The 16,616-nt window shown below is 39.8% G+C and overlaps 1 protein-coding gene across 1 annotated transcript in view; it reads left to right on the top strand.

The window, feature by feature from the left end:
- PSMD1 (proteasome 26S subunit, non-ATPase 1) overlaps positions 1 to 16,616 on the top strand; it is a 122,597-nt gene that overhangs the window by 36,861 nt on the left and 69,120 nt on the right. The window lies entirely within an intron of this gene.

The following is a 16,616-nucleotide window of genomic DNA, read 5'->3' on the forward strand; positions in this document are numbered from 1 at the left end:
GCTGGGCATGGTGGCTCATGCCTGTAATCCCAACACTTTGGGAAGCCAGTGCAGCAGATCACCCAAGGTCAGGAGTTCAAGACCAGCCTGGCCAACATTGTGAAACCCTGTCTCTGGTGAAACCTTGTGTCTACTAAAAATACAAAACTTAGCTGGACATGGTGGCAGGTGCTTGTAATCCCAGCTACTCGGGAGGCTGAGGCAGGAAAATCCCTTGAACCTGGGAGGCGGGGGTTGCAGGGAGCTGAGATCACACCATTGCGCTGCATCCTGGGCGACAGAGCAAGACTGCATCTCAAAAATATATAAAATAAATAAAAAAGACTAGCTTCCGTAGAAAGTGATTCCTCTGATGGCTCCGGGCAAAGTAAATTGAATGCCTTCTGGAAAGGAGTCACCATTTCAGATGCCATAAGAACATTCATGATTCACAGGAGGAAGTCAAAATATCAACATTAGCAGGAGTCTAGAAGAAGTTTATTCCATCCCTCATGGATAACTTTGAGGGGTTCAAGGCTTTAGTGGAAGAAGGAATTGCAGAATTGGTGAAAATAACAAGAGAACTAGAATTAGAGATGGAATCTGAAGATGTGACTGAATTGCAGTCTCATGATAAAACATCAATGGCTGAGGAGTTGCTTGTTAGGGATGAGCAAAGAAAGTAGTTTCTTGAGATAGAACCTACTCCTGAAGATGCTGTCAACATTGTTGACATGTTAGGTATACGAAAAAGTATAAAAGAAGTAATCACTTGCCAGGTCTGACCTGCAGACCCTGGCCAAGCGATAGGTAAAAGAAGTTCTCAGACATGGATATCTAGTGAAAGAGCAGGCTAGGAGGCTGCCGGCACTAGGGCCGAAGACAGTTAGCTGCCCTGATAAGCTGGAGATGCTCGTATTTATTTAGTACAGATTTAATGAGGAAGGCTTGGAGCAAACACAATTTGTGGGTAATTAACATTGTCGACCCCCCAAGTAGAGTGCTGTCCTGCACACAAATGATCAAAGGTTAGTTCTGGAGACAAGAGTAAACAAATTTATCTAGATAAGTTCCTTTACTTTCCCTTGTTATCTAACCCTTGCTCTTAAGAGAATTTAACTGCCTTCAGCTAAATCCTCTTGAAGCTTTTTAAAAACCTCCTGGCCTTCCAAGAAAGTTTGCATCTTTCCCTATAATTGTTATAACTTTTCCCACCACCCTGACTGATCTCCTACATCTCCCCCTTTTCTGTGTTTTGCATCAGGTTTTGTTGATTGAGGAGTACAGATGTGTGCAGCAACAGGTTTGTTAGGCATAGCGGTTATAACTCGTTTTCTGGCTTCACATCCTAGAATTAGTAAATAACATAAGACAAACATGAGTATAATCAGTAACATTATTTTTCAATCAAGGAGTGACCCCCCCAGGAGTGGGAGTCTATCCAGAAGAGATGTTATCGCACATCCTTCCATATGGCTGTTTGTTGGGTTTGTAGATCTACGGTGTTTAGGGATTCTAGAATTTTAGTTTTAAGTTGCCTTACGTCTGCTGTTAAATTATCATGTAAGGTTCCCCAGAGGTGTTGTTTCATCTCATTCCAACTATGTATTGATTGATTCCAAGGTAGAGAGGTGACACAGGTATGCTTATGCTCCCAGTCACAGTTTAAATACTGTTGGAATGCCAGTGCATCTTGCCGCTCCCCTACATATTCTAAGGCAGCCTCAGGGGCTTGCAGGGTTGCAAGAATCTTTTGATCTATACCCTGCTGTAAGAGAACTTCATTAGACACATTTTTGGCCAAGTTATCTACAAAGGTAACTGTATTGATTCAGTAATAGAGTCCATAGCAATACTAGCAGTTGCTAAGATGACTATGACTGAGACTATACAGGTTATAAGTGTGCCTGTAAATCTTTTGAGTCTGACCTCAAAAGAGGTACGGGGCACATTCTCAGGTGGCAAGAGCAGAGGAACCTTGCCAATCACGTGTAAAATTGGTAGGAAAGCTTCAGATTGTCTCCTTAATACCATGACACTAGTAGTATTTAAATTAGATATGTTGTAATTAGTGATGCATGAGGCGAACCAAACCTGTCCCTGCACTCAGGTCACAAACGTGGAGTTTTGGGGTATAATGGAAATATTGGTTCTGATAAGGAAAACATATGGATGGGTAGTGCAAATCAGGCACTGATCTGTGTAATTATGAATAAAAGTCACAGTATAGTTGTTACTGGAATTATGATATGTCCCATACCAGGTGTTAAGGGAGATGCTAAGATGTCCCAGGCACCATAAAATGTCTTGGGGTGGCAGGGACTCTACTTGAGGTCTGGGATATCCTATCCCTCCATCGGCCCAAATTATAGGGGAACAGGACGTGGCTACAAAACTGTGATTCATGCCACGATGGATGCAGACATTAGTATGGTTGCTCTGCAAGTGGCAGTGAGGGCTCCAGTCTAAGATGTTATAATAGCCTAAGTGGGGGTCTACGGGCTTGTCCTCCATGACAGACCTCCCAGCCAAAGTGGAATCCATTACTTTCCCGGCTACGTTCTTTAGCACAGGAAGGAATGTTGGGGAAAGTGGTGTTGGTTGTATTGCCCGGTTTGAGTCTGTCTGCAACCAAGAATGTTAAGGCATTTCCTTTGCCACGATGTAGCCATACTTGAGTTTGGGCGGTACACAGTAAGGGTTAGAACTTTTATAACTAATGCACAGTGGGAGGATAGTGTAGGGATACATAGTGTTACCTGGCACCTTAATCCAATGTGTGCCATTAATGAGGGACCCCAGTGGGGGTTAGTCAGTCCCTCCTAGCCAAGCAGTTACATTGTTAGAGGCTGAGAAGGGGGTGTCTGCCCAAGTAACAGGGCAAAAGAAAAGCAGATCTAAGAGATGAGCCCAATAGAGAGTAGCAGGTGCAAGTTGCAGGCAGAGTGAGAAAATAAGAAGGGTTAATACCCTACGAGAGTTGCAATGTACAACAGAAAGCATAGCAAGGAACCATTTATCTGGAGTGAATGGTGTCTGTGTCTGGAGCAGGATTCGCTCACCCTTCTGAGTTGTCTTCTTCAGCATCCCCCAGGTAATGTCCGGGGCTCGTGTTATCCTAGGGAGCCGCGTCGTCCAGGGCTGCGGGTCCTGCAGGGACAAGTCCTTCATTTCTGGTACCAGGTTGAGTCCTAGCCATGCCGTGGTATGATTTGATGTGTCGTGCTGGAATCCAGAGAGGACCTGAGGGGGTATGAACGCAAGCATATCCTCTTCCCCATGTTAGCAAATCATTTGGACTATACCATACATTACTATTTACTTTTTTCCATTAAACTGCAGGTTTTATGTCTTGAGAGGTTTTAGCAAAGTGCTTTTCTATGGCTGATTGAAATTTATCATCTAAATTTTAAAAATTAAGGGTAGATAAGGCTTGTGCCAATAGTGTTGCCAGGTTCTTACTGATATTCCCCCTTTTTTGTTTTTTTGAGCATATTTTTAAGAGTGGAATGGATATGTTTTACTATGGCCTGTCCTTGGGGGTTATATGAGATGCCTGTGGAATGTTAGATGTTCCACATGTGACAAAATTTTTGAAATTGTGAGCTGGCATAAGCTGGTCCACTATCAGTTTTAATTTTTTGGGCCGCCCCATAAACTCAAAAGTTAAGAGAAGATGTTTAATAATATGTTGGGTGGACTCTCCAGAAAAGTATGTGCACTAATTGAGTGAGAATTGGCATCAATGGATACATGTACATATCTTAATTTTATAAATTTAGGGACGTGAGTAACATCTGTTTGCCGTAACGGATAGGTTCTAGTCCTCTAGGGTTAACACCTGTTGAAGGAGGGGAGGTGCCTGTGAGCTGGCCATCTGGGCATTGCAGGATAATTTCTTTAGTCTTTGGGTGAGTTTAAATTGTTTCGTTAAATTTCTCCAATTTTGGTGGAAAAATTGATGAAATTGGGTGGCTTGGTCAAGCAGTGGCGTCATAACTTGCAGATCTGCTTGTTCATTGCCATAAGCCAATGGACCAGGCAGTGAGCTGTGGGCTCGAATATGTGTGATAAAAATAGGATGTGTATGTTGATCCAGCAATTGCTAAGTCTAAGAAAAAGTGCACACAGGGTGGGCTCGAGAGTGGAGTTGAGAGCTGTTTCAAAGTTCTGCAATAAATAAACAGAGTAAGCAGAGTCACTAACAATATTGATGGGCTGAACAGAAAAAGTTTCCACGGCCAGTATTAAGGCTCCAACCTTAGCGCTCTAAGTGCTAGTAAATCCAGAATGAGTAAAGGAGTTGTGTGGTTTCTACCAAATTGCCACTTTTCCATTTTTACCAGAACTGTCAGTAAGAAGCATACTGACTTATTAATTCTTTGAAAACAAATTTAGAACTTATATCTAACAACCCCTCCCCTTGTATTTCCTTACAGCTTTCTTTCAAACTTTTTTAACAAAACTTGGCCTAGTTGTTTTGCTTGATTTTCCAAAAGAAGAAGCTTCTCTGGATAAGGTGGAGGATAGTTAAGGAAAGTTTTAGTAAGTGCTGTTTTTATGAGCCTCTGCATCAACTTACAGATGCATGGTATGACACAGCACCCAACAAGAATAAGTACCTGTTACGACTGTGAGAGAAATAAGAATTGAGGCTATTATTCCTTTCCATTTACCGAACTACTTTTCTAGCCATCCTGTAAAGGGGTCATTTACCCCTGAGTTGCTGGCTAACTCATTGGATAGAGTAGTCAGACCTTGCAATGCCTTTGTTATACTTCCATTGGGGAGGTGTTTGGGATGAAGGTGCAACATTGAGTTTTAATCATGATGCAAACTCCTCCTCTTTCTGCTAATATCATGTCTAAGGCTATCTTATTTTCCCAAGCCTTCTGACTAGTAGCCCCTAATTGTTCAGCTATTCCTTTAACAGCATCTCTAGTGTAGTTAATAAATCGCTGTTGGTTGTAATAGATGTAGTTTATCCAATCTATATTTTTTTAATTGTCACCCACCAAAATATTGACTCAAATCCTGCAGCTATTTGATTTGGGGTTTTAAATTGATCTTGTATTCCCTGTGGGACTCTAATTGTGTCTAAATAGGTGTGAGAGTCGAAAGACCCATAAGGGGCTTCTCTCGCTTTACGATGTCTTATTTTTCCTTCCTCTGGTTGATGAAATGCCAGGGTGAAAGGGATAGCCAACTGGACTAAAGCACAAGTGCCACTCCAGTTATTTGACAGAGTGTCCAGTAAAGGTCCACCGCAATACCACCACACATCTGCTCAGGGATGTACAAGGGCTGACTGATTGATAAGCTCTTGAAAATTCTTAAGCTCACTGCATCCCTTCAGGTCTCCAAGGAACACTAAGTTTCCTCCCTGTCGTGAGAGACATGAAGTGAACTTGGTGTTGGGAGACGGAAGCTGGATGGCCCTCAGGGGCTGACCCGCAGCCTGCCGGACTTTGGGATATAGCAGAGAGAGAGCTTGGCATGACTTATTACTCCAGGCTGTAGAATCCGGGAAAAGAGCTACCATGCAACCCATGCCTGGTCAACAGGAGGACCACTTTAGTGGAAAGGGGACCGTCTGGGCCTCTGGCCTGCCCGGTGCACAAGTATAACAATTGTTTTTGTTTAATATGTGGACAGAATATTTGATCCATTCTAACCAGGCATTTGCCTCTTGGTATCCTGTCTTAATTGCTAAAGTTTGTTTTAACTCTTTAACTTCTATGATCCTCTAGTAAAATGAATGTATGGTTTTAGGAAATTACAAAAACCAGTTGGGGCATTCCATCCTTGCTCTTTAGTGGTCCACAGAACGGTGGACCAACTACGGCATAAAAGCTCTACATCTCGGGTGGGAGGGGAGGCAAGACTCCTGGTTGACACTGGGGTCTATCGAAATCTCCCCAGATTAAATGGTCCCAATTTACTAATGCCCAGTCTGTGGAGAGTCAGGAGGGACAGAGGTACTTTTCTGAAGTAGAGAGCTGTCTTTGACTTGGCAAGTCCCCACAGCGTATAACAAGGCAAGCATTAAATGCAATAGTTTTAGGCAAAATTGACTTGGTTATGTTAATAACTAGATGGTCAGCAGTAGAGCGTGGAAAGAAGAAAGAGTAATAGAATAGATGAAAGAGAGTTAAATTTTTCTTAGCTTTAGTTTGGTAGGGTTTTCCCCTGGGACTATGGCCCACGACTCTGGAGGGGGTGGCGCTTTCTTGACTCGGGTGTGATGAATCCATCCCTTTTTCGCTGTACAAACAGCAGTCTCAGTGGTTAGCAGCACAAGGTAGGGTCCTTCCCAGGCTGGCTCAAGTTTTCCTTCTTTCTACCCTTTGATGAGAACATGATCTTTAGGCTGGTGCTTGTTTACCAGAAATTCTAGGGGTGGTACCTGTGCTAAAAGACTTTTAGTTTTGAGGGAAAGGAAAGTGGAAGATAAACCATGTATATAATTTCTAAGAAGGTGATCTTTTGTTTTAAATGTGGGGACATTAGCAGTGGACTTTATAGTCCTTGGTGCCTTCTTACTGAGAGATTTCCTTTAGCACCTATTTTTATTAGTTTTTAGATCACTGAAAGTCAGACACCATTTTATATTTGACAATGCTTCCTGTATGATTTTTATACCAGAAAAGCTAAATTTCACCTTTATATTAGTGTGTTATTAATGTTAAACTTAGTTTTAATAAAACTTTGTAGACATACTTATTCAATTTTTAATGGCTGACCATAAGGTAAGATTTTTATAGACTCTTTTTAACCTTTTATAATTTTTGTTAAAGAGCACGTTAGTGCTTTAAGAAAAACCTGTTGTGCTTTTATTTTAATGTCCAGTTCAGAGAAAAACTGGATGATACCTCTTTAACATTAGCCAATAAATTTCCTTTACAATTAACATTTCAAAACTTGTTTAAACCTTTAAAACAAAATATTTGTTTACTTTTTTTAACCTTTTAATGTAGGTAATAATCCACATTCTTAGGCCTGCTTATAATCCTTTTACCAAAGGTATGTTTTACTTTCTTTATACACCTTGCACATAAACTGTTTCTTCAATAGTTTTACATTCAGGAGACCTTATTACTTTTAAATTATACAACATTTCTTGCATAAATTCCCTTTTATAACTTTTTTCACAACTTTCACAGACAATTCTTCGACATGCCTCAACTTTCTGACTTGTTGCAAGCATCCCTTTCTTTAAACAACCAGTTAATTTATTTTAGGACAAGAATTTACCATATAACATTCTTTTTACATAAATTCTCTGCCCCCCTTTTTCTTTTTCCCTGAAGATAATAACCATTCTTTTCCAAAGCAAACTTCCTTTACCTCTGTGGACTAGACTGCCTAAGGCCATAAGATTAGAAGTTAGGATAATACATATTACACTGTTAACTTTAGCAAACTTTACTTTTGTTGAAAACTTTGTAAGTTTGGGATTTCAACTATCCTTTCTGTTAATAAGACCTTGTTTAGTCCAAATTAACTTAGAATTGGTATAGAGGGTTCCTTCCAGGTTCTGTAAGTATTTTAAGGCTTGGCTGAGTGGAAACAGCTTGCAGGTTTGAGCAGACCAATTAGTAGGCAATTTTCCTAACTGCTTTTACAAGAGTTTCCCTATCAGTTACTGAAGGGAGTTCCTCCTAGGTCTGGTCAGACTTTTGTATGGTAATTAATTAAGATTTAGACTCCCTGTTAGGAAACTTGCTGGGTTTAAGGAATGTGGTTAATGTTAATGTGGTTAATGTTAAATCATCTTTTTCTAACAGAATAGCCCCATACTTTAAGATTTTTGAGTTAGTAAGCTACGTTTTTGCTTTTTTTTTTTTTTTTTTTTTCCTACTTAGGATAGTTCTGAACTGGTTAGGTGTGTTCACAATGAGGTTTCCTCTAAAAGCTATTTTTCTACTTTCTTCTGCTAGCAAAGCACTTGCCGCTACAGATTAAATGCATGTAGGCCATCCGCGGGTTACTTGATTAAGGATTTTTGATAGGAAAGCTAGGGTTGTCAGTGGCCTCAGTGCTTTCAGGCTATGCCCTTGTTTACACTGACAACAAGGTGGTATTGGAGGGTTACAGGATCATGTAGAAGATCTTCAATTATCAATTATAGGTTTTTAATTTATCCTGGCTTTTAAAGGAATAGGGTACGCTGTTTTCTCTTTACTACTTCTATCTCTCTCTCTCTTTGACTTTCTGTCTCTCTCTTTCTCTCTCTCTCTCTTTGACTCCCTCTTTGTCTCTCTCTCTGTCTCTTTCTTTCTCTCTCTGACTCCCTCTTTGTCTCTGTCTCTTCCTGTCTCTCTCCCTCCCTCTCTCCTCTTTGCTGTTTTTTTCCCTGCCTCTGCCAGCCACTTACACTGCTGTTCTCCCCTCTCCTTCCCCTTCCTCTAGGGGAGGGACCAGCGAGAGTAGAGCTACTCTTTCTTCTCCTGAAAAGAGGATGCCCAAGGTGGCCATTAACTCGACCCAAGTGTACAACTGAGGTCCTAAGAATGGGTCAATTTGGTCTGCCATTCCGTAAGGGTCATCTAGTAGCAATTTAAGCTCCTTTTTAAAATTCTGGACTTCCGAACCGTTTAGGGGAGCATTTACAAAGCCAGTGCCCCCCACCCCCTGCCCCTTGTGGTAACTCTCAAAGGCAAGAAGATTGGGGCTGATCTCTTAGGTACGGAAGGAAATGGGAAATTCTGAATATCTTTTTTACATTGTTCTACCTCACACTGGAGTCCTTTTAGAGAGGGGTATTTAGGTTGGGAGGGAACAGGCTGATGGGATGGTAATTCCTAAGAGTCAGGGTTATAAGGAGGAAGGATAACGTTGAGTAGAGAGGGAATTTGGAATGGGATCTGAGGCAGCAGTGGGGCTGTCTGAGGGGAAAGATTGGGGACACTGAACGGGGGAAGATAGTCTAGGGAATCCCATGTGCTGGAATTTTTAGGCATGAGAGCTGGTTCCTCTGACCTTTCATTTTGAGATACCAGATTGGGTTCTTCCCTATTTGTTTTTAAAGGAAAAAGGAGGGCAGGTCTTTGCCCCCAACAAAGGGCATAGCCTAGTTCTTTTTTGAGACACTGCACCTTTATCATTAACATACCGGATTAGAAGCTGACACGTTACATCCTCATTCGACCAAACTTTGGTCAGAAGATTGAGGGTTTGAGGATGGGTCCCTGAGTCCAAATAAAACAGCAATATTGTTATAATTTGTTGCTTTTTCCTATGTTTAGTCCTTTCATTATCCTTCCAGTGTTTTCGCATGAGGGGGCTATCCAGGGGGATATCTTTGTTACCATCTTTATCTCCCTTGCTCCCTGTCTTGCTTGGGGTAGTTCCCATCTTGATGGTTTTGGGGTAAGGTTCAAGGTTCAATTTCCCTTTCTGGAAATTTCTCACCTTTTGGGGTGAGGCTCAGTTTCCCCACTGGAAATTTCTTGACTTTTCTACTACTGGAGGTTTGTGTGAGGTTCAGTCCCCAGAAATGGGGATGTCTCGCCTCTTTTTAACCTCTAAGCCACCCTGACCAAGGAGTACTTCACCCCCCTCACCCCTTGCAGCTTTCTTATCTTGGTCCTGACCACCAAGGAAATACTTCAGCGGCTCCCATGGCTTCTCCTTCCTTGGTCTGTGCACAGAGTCGTCGCTGCAGTATGTGAGAATCCTTTAAGCTAGGTTGCTGGCCAGATTGTTATTTTTTATTTTTTTCCACGTTTCTGAGAGCTGGGGTTATTCCTCGAACTGGGTGGGTCTTGATTTCTCACCCCTGAGGCCACCACAAGGGGGCAGGGCATGCCTCCTCACGAGAGAGAACCAGAGACCATCCCCGGAGGGGAATGCAATCATGGGCAAGACCCCTAATTGTTACATATAAAGTTTCGGTCCGCAAAAGGAATAGCACTCAAATATAAAATTTTCTTTTTAATTCTCAACAAGGCAAGTTAGTTCTATAGAAGGGTGCGCCCTTACAGATGGAGCAATGGTGAGCGCACACTTGGACAAGGGAGGGGAAGGGGTTCTTATCCCTGACACACGTGGCCCCTGCTGCTGTGTCGTTCCCCTGTTGGCCAGGGTTAGACTGCACAGGCTAAACTAATTCTCATTGGCTAATTTAAAGAGAATGACGGGGTGAGTGCTTTGGCGGGAGTCAGGGCAGAGCAGGTAGCAGGTAATTGGAATGAGTTAACGGTGAACCAGGTGATTGGAATGAGTTAGGGTAGAGCAGGTCATTGGAATGAGTCAGGGTGGAGCAGGTAATCGGAATGAGTCAGGGTGGAGTAGGTAATCAAAAAAGGTTGCTTTACGAGGAAGTTAAGTTTAAAAGTTAAAAGTAGAAGGCAAAGAATTGAACGTACTGACATATTCTTTGAAAAGAAATTTAGAATTCATCTAACAGAAGTTTGCATTAGGTCCCTTAATTGAGCCTGCAAAACCGAGTCTCCGCTAGCTTTAAGCAGCTGTTTCAATACTTTTATATACTGTTGCCATTGAGCTGATAACTGTTGTCCCATGATGAAACCCTAGCCTGAACAATCCCCTCAAACTTGGAAATCCACAGTGGGCACCGATGACTTACTGACTTACTGACTGCGTAGTCTCTTTGCCTTCATTTTCGAGGGTTCCCCCGCCATCCGTTGCAGCATTCCTCACAGGGGGAACCACCTGCCCAGTCTGTCCTGCGGACTCTGGCTGAGCGATGGATGAAAGAAGTTCTCAGATACGGATATCCAGTGAAAAGCAGGGGGCTGCTGGCACTAGGGGCTGAAGAGAGTTAGCCACTCTGATAAACCAGACACTTGCATTTGTTTAGCACAGATTTAATGAGAAAGGCTTGGAGCAAACACAATTTGTGGGTAATTAACATTGTTGACCCCCCAGGTAGAGAGCAGTCCTGCACACAAATGATCAAAGGTTAGTTTCTGGGGACAGGAATAGACAAATTTATCTAGATAAGTTCCTTTACATTTCCTTGTTATCTAACCCTTGCTCTTAAGAGAGTTTAACTGCCTTCAGCTAAATCCTCTTTTGAAGCTTTTGCAAAACCTCCCGGCCTTCCAGAAAGGTTTGCATCTTTCCCTATAATTTTTATAACATTTTCCACCACCCTGACCGATCTACAATCACTTCCAAGATTAGGCTGTAGAAAAAAATTAATGAAAAGAAACATAGTTGAAATCACAACAAAGAATTGGGAATATTTAGTAGTTAGTTGATAGAGTAGCAGCAGAGTTCCAGAGAATTGACTACACTTTTGAAAGAAATTCTGTTGTGGGTAGAATACCATCATACAGCATCTTATGCTACAGAGAAATCTTTTGTGAAAGGAAAAGCTAATGTGGCAGACTTCATTGTCTTGTTTTAAGAAATTGCCACAGCCACCCCAGCTTTCAGCAACCGCTACCCTGACCAGTCAGCAGCCATCAACATCAGGAGAAAACATTCTACCAGCATAAAGATGAATATGCACTGAGAGCTCAGATGGTCAGTAGTACTTTTTAGCAATAAAGATTGTTGGGTTGTTTGTTTTTTAAATGCAGAGGGTCTTGCTCTGCTGCCCAGGCTGGAGTGCAGAGGTGCGATCATTGCTCAGAGGCATACTTGAGCTGATTGAGCTTGGGTTGAGGCAAAACTGTAGAGCAGCAGAGACTACAGGCATTCACCACTATCCCTGGCTAATTTTGGTTTGTTTGTTTTGTGAAGACAGTGTCTCACTCTGTTGCCCAGGCTCATCTTGAGCTCTGGCCTTAGGAGATCCTCCTGTTTCCACCTCCCAAAATGCTAGGATTATAGGCATGAGCCACCCATTGGGTCTGGCTATGTTTTTTAACTGAGGTATATACATTTTTTTGGATATAATGCTGTTGCACACCTAATAGGTTCTAGTATAGTGTAAACATAACTTTTATATGCCCTGGGAAACCAAAAAGTTCGTGTGACTCTCTTTACTGCTACACTGTCTTTATTGCGGTAGTCTAGAACCAAACCCACAATACCTTTGAGGTATGCCTGTCCTTTATCTTAAAGAATAAAGTTAAAAGTACGGTTGACCCTTGAACAATACGGGAGTTAGCATCACTGACCCCACAACCCTTACACTGTCGAAAATTCACGTATAACTTTTGACTCCCCCAAAACTTAACTACACATAGCCTACTATTGATCAGAAGCCTTACGGATAACATAAATAGTCAATTAACATATAATTTTTTTGTTATATGTATTATATGCTATATTCTTACAGTAAGGTAGCCTAGAGAAAAGAAAATGTTATTAAGAAAATCATAAGGAAGAGAAAACACCTGTCTTCACTATTAAGTGCAAGTGGATTATCAGAAAGGTCTTTACTCTGTTGTCTTCACATTGGATTGGTGGAGGAGGAAGAGGAGATGTTGGTCTTGCTGTCTCAGTGGTGGTAGAGGTGGAGGAGGTAGAAGGGGAGGCAGAAGAGGTAGGTAAACTCAGTGTAATTTTCAGTGAAAAAAAAAATTACATATTAGGGGGCCCGCACAGTTCAAGCTCATGTTGTTCAAGACTCACTATTATATGGATACTGCCTGTTACAGCTTATTTGTCATGAAATTACACAGTAAGTTGCTAAAGTGCATGTTAGATGAGTCATACCTCTTATGTCCTTTTCAACTTTAGAAGAGATTTTCTACCCCAGGTTCCCTGGGAGTGAATCTTTGTTATAAAAATTGTATAGAAATCCAACAGATAATTTCTTGAACATCTATTATGAACTAGGTACAGGGTCTTCTCCATAATATCCCAGATAGGAAGTCATCCATTTACTACAAACTATAAAATATTTTTTTCCTATCGTGGATGGAAATGTTGAATAAAACAGAACAAAACACAGACCCATATAGCGTGGTATTTCTTCTTACACCAGTTTTCTTGAATACAATTGTTAAACAAATACTAGTCTTCACTGTGTTATCCTCTAACTCTCATTTTGCCAGTTTTTTCATAAAGACACTAGACAATTTTCACAAATTCCTTATGACATAATATTTACCCAAGTCTGCTAGGCTGGTGCCTCTAAACAGGTGATGTAACTTATTGCGCCTGATTGTTTCTTATGTTATACTTTTCATAGAAGTGTCCAGTGTTCTTCGAGGCCCCTTCTGAGATCTGGCAAAACCTATGTGTATTTTGTCAGAAGATCTGCCACAGACTCCACACTTTGAACTTCTTGAACCCTATCTCTTCTTTTCTCTTTTAAAATATTGGAATACTTCATCATTTACATTCTTTTTGTACTTTGCCATTTTCTGTTTTTCTTCCAAATTTTGGTTTCTTATCAAAGAACTAGATAATTTTAGTATGGAAAGTATATTCTTCCAGGTGTACCCTTATTATCTCTTGTAAAGCATCCTACTCATGTTTGACTCTTACGTTGTTTTGTTTCTTGTCATTTGTTAATTTTTTCTATTGTCAGTGGCCTTATATTTTATAACAATATAAATCAATGGCTTAGTGTTTATATTCTGCCACATAGGAAGTTGATGGGCATGTAAAACTGTTTTTCTTCCATTTTTAACCTAATGGTGCTTTGCTCTCTAATTAACAAAATTCACGTCTGCCCTTTTATTTCCTGTAGCTAACACACATTAAGTTCCCTGTTTCAGCAGCAGATGTCTCCCATGAGCTGCTGAGGTTTTGCTGAGGATAGTCAAATAAGTTATTTATGTGCTTGCTATTTCTAAGGGACCATTCTTAGTTCTCTTTTCAGAAAATGAATCTTTAAGAAGTGGAAACTGGAAAAATTTTGTCTAAAATTTATTTTGTAAATGAAAATTAAATATAATTGACTTGTTTAAGGAACTGGAGTTAAAATCCTCTATATGTTCTCTAAGTTTTAGTTTAGTGCCATTACCCTAGAGTGAGAATTTTTTAAAATAGAAGAAACCAGTGTTCTCATTTTTTTAAAGATAAGGAAATTGAATTCCAAAATGTTTAACAAAACTTCCCACTGTCATAAAGCTAAATACTGAGATTCTAAACAGGCTTCATGATAGACCAGTGCTTTCTCCACCATGCTTTCAATCGGAGCACCATCTTTTTGAGAGGCTCTGATAGAACAGCTCTATTCTCAATTTTCCTCATTAACTTTAATATTTGAGAAGTATCTGTCCTATCTCCTAAGAATAGTACATGTTTTCTGAAGTGACATCATTTACTGTCTTAGCATGCTCTCCATCTTTTTTTACCCCCTTTAGATTTCCCTTTTAAAATGAATTTGTGGACATTTGGTCTTATACCATGTTTTAAGAGTTTATTTCTTCATAAATTTTAAAAATTTCTTTTTAAGTATACTTATTGGATATGAATGCTAAAAACATGTTAGTAAACACATATTTGTACTTCAACAACTAAAATTGTCTTTGTGTAAAATTCTCATGTATATTATCTCCTTTATTCATAGGTTAGTCCAGGGTGTTAAAGTATTTTATTTCTTCCTTCTGATATTTGTAGATTGTTATTTGTTCATAATGCTTATAATAAAAGTAAAAAATTAATTTGATAACTATTCTTGCTTAATTGAAATGAATGTAGTACGTTAATTTTTTATCTAAATAAATGTTCTCTAATGGAACGTCTAATAAATCAGTGATTGTTGGGCCCATTGTTAGTACTTTCATTGGCAGATTTTATTATTATAACAACTTTTGCAGTACTGTTCATGATACTGACTTCTGGAAACTCATTTGGAAGTGAGTAGAATCTGAATTATTTTAACTTGACACTGGAAAGGAAAATGAAGAAAGTCAAAGGAATTAGTGTTTTATATCTGTTGAAATTAAGTTGCTATAATGAACAAATTAATAATCTGATATGGACTTTTCTTAAAATTAGACAGTCTTGGTGGTCCCTTGCAGGTTGCTATGACTTAGGCTGTTATAACATGGCATTAAATGTTTCTCAGTGTATACATTCATAAGCTTTTAGATATGGATCTTGCAAGATGAACAACAGATTCTTTGTGCAGCTGTTTTTTAGACCACACAAAGTGATTCCTTGAATATAAAAATGTTACATCATCATTGATCCTTATAATTTGAAGAAATCCTCCTAGTTAACCGGTTACCACTAAATTCACGATCATCTTTACAACAATTCCATTCACAATTCTATATCAACTTGATACATATTCTTTGTATACTATTCTCTGTTTTTGCCCCAGTATCTTTGTGTTTCTGTCTGGGTGCTGTGACCTTTCCTTACTTTTTGTCATTTTCATTTTTTTTCTACATCTTTGTTTTCTTCTCTTCATTAATTGGCAGTAACATGGAATAGAAAGCCTTTTTTTTGTTTTTCAAAATTATTCCAAATAGTTATAATCTGTTCCTTTTCTTCTAAGATAAGACTATTAACTGGAGTTTTTTTGTTACATAAGAGTGTTTAACTGCTGAGATTTGCTTTCAAATTATACATCTCTTTAAAGTATTCATAAAATGGAAATACCAGTTTTGCGTGAAAGTGGTAAGAGTTTGTGGCTTTGTTGTACTTTTCAGAAATAGTCAATAATGGAGTTATGTTTCACTTTCTAGGATATTCTGGAAATAGTAGAAGGGTCTCTCATTAACTATAGAAAGCTCTCTGGGTTAATTGTAAGCAACAGCTGGACATGGTGACTCACACCTGTAATCACAGCACTTTGGGAGACTGAGGCACGCAGATAGCTTGGGGCCAGGAGTGGAGACTAGGCTGACCAACATGGCGAAACCCGGTCTGTACTAAAAATACAAAAATTAGCCGGGTGTGGAGGCGGGTGCCTGTAATCCCAGCTACTCAGGAGGCTGAGGCACGAGAATCGCTTGAAACCAGGAGGCGGAGGTTGCAGTGAGCCAAGATTGCACCACTGCACTCCAGCCTGGGTAACAGAGTGAGAATCTGTCTCAAAAAAAAACAAAAAAACCTTTAAGCAAGGAAGTTTTTCTTAAGGTTTTGACGTGAAACAGTTTATAGGTATTGTGGCTAATTCTGTAGGTGTGCTTGTATTTAAGCACACAAATTTGGAGGCAGTACAAAGCATGTGAGAAGATAGTTCTTTTGCTCTAGATTGTTGTCTATGGGTAGAACTTTGGCAATATGATTGCCTGCCAACTCTGGTATATAGATTTCCTGAAACAATTATGTATGCCTTCAGATACATAAAATACAGAATTTGGAATACTGTCATAGTGATAACTGAAAATTTAATCTCAACATACCTTGGCAAAAATATAAATCTTAACATATGCCAAATCCATCATATTTGAGACCAGAACCAAAAACCAAAATAGAGAATGATTTTTTTTAAGGAATGTAAATTATTTTGCCTCTTGTGTGAGATAACCACCCCTAATACTGCTGAAAAATCTTAGACTAGTAGTAGGGAAACATACCTAAAGCTTTGATGATTTAGGAATTAAATGTGTATTATATACTCTTCCCAGCAGATTGCATATAGCCAGTAAGGAATCGTAACAGATCAGGATTTATGTATTAGAGCCGTATTCTAGCAAAGGATTCTACCACTGTGAAAATATATGCCTTGTTCACTTATAAGCTGAGATCCTCTGTAGCCAATACATTTCTTGAGGTAATTATCCTAAACTGAGTTGCCTGCAGAAGGA

The sequence above is a fragment of the Macaca fascicularis genome, chromosome 12 (assembly GCF_037993035.2).
Source record: "Macaca fascicularis isolate 582-1 chromosome 12, T2T-MFA8v1.1".
Lineage (NCBI taxonomy): Eukaryota > Metazoa > Chordata > Mammalia > Primates > Cercopithecidae > Macaca > Macaca fascicularis.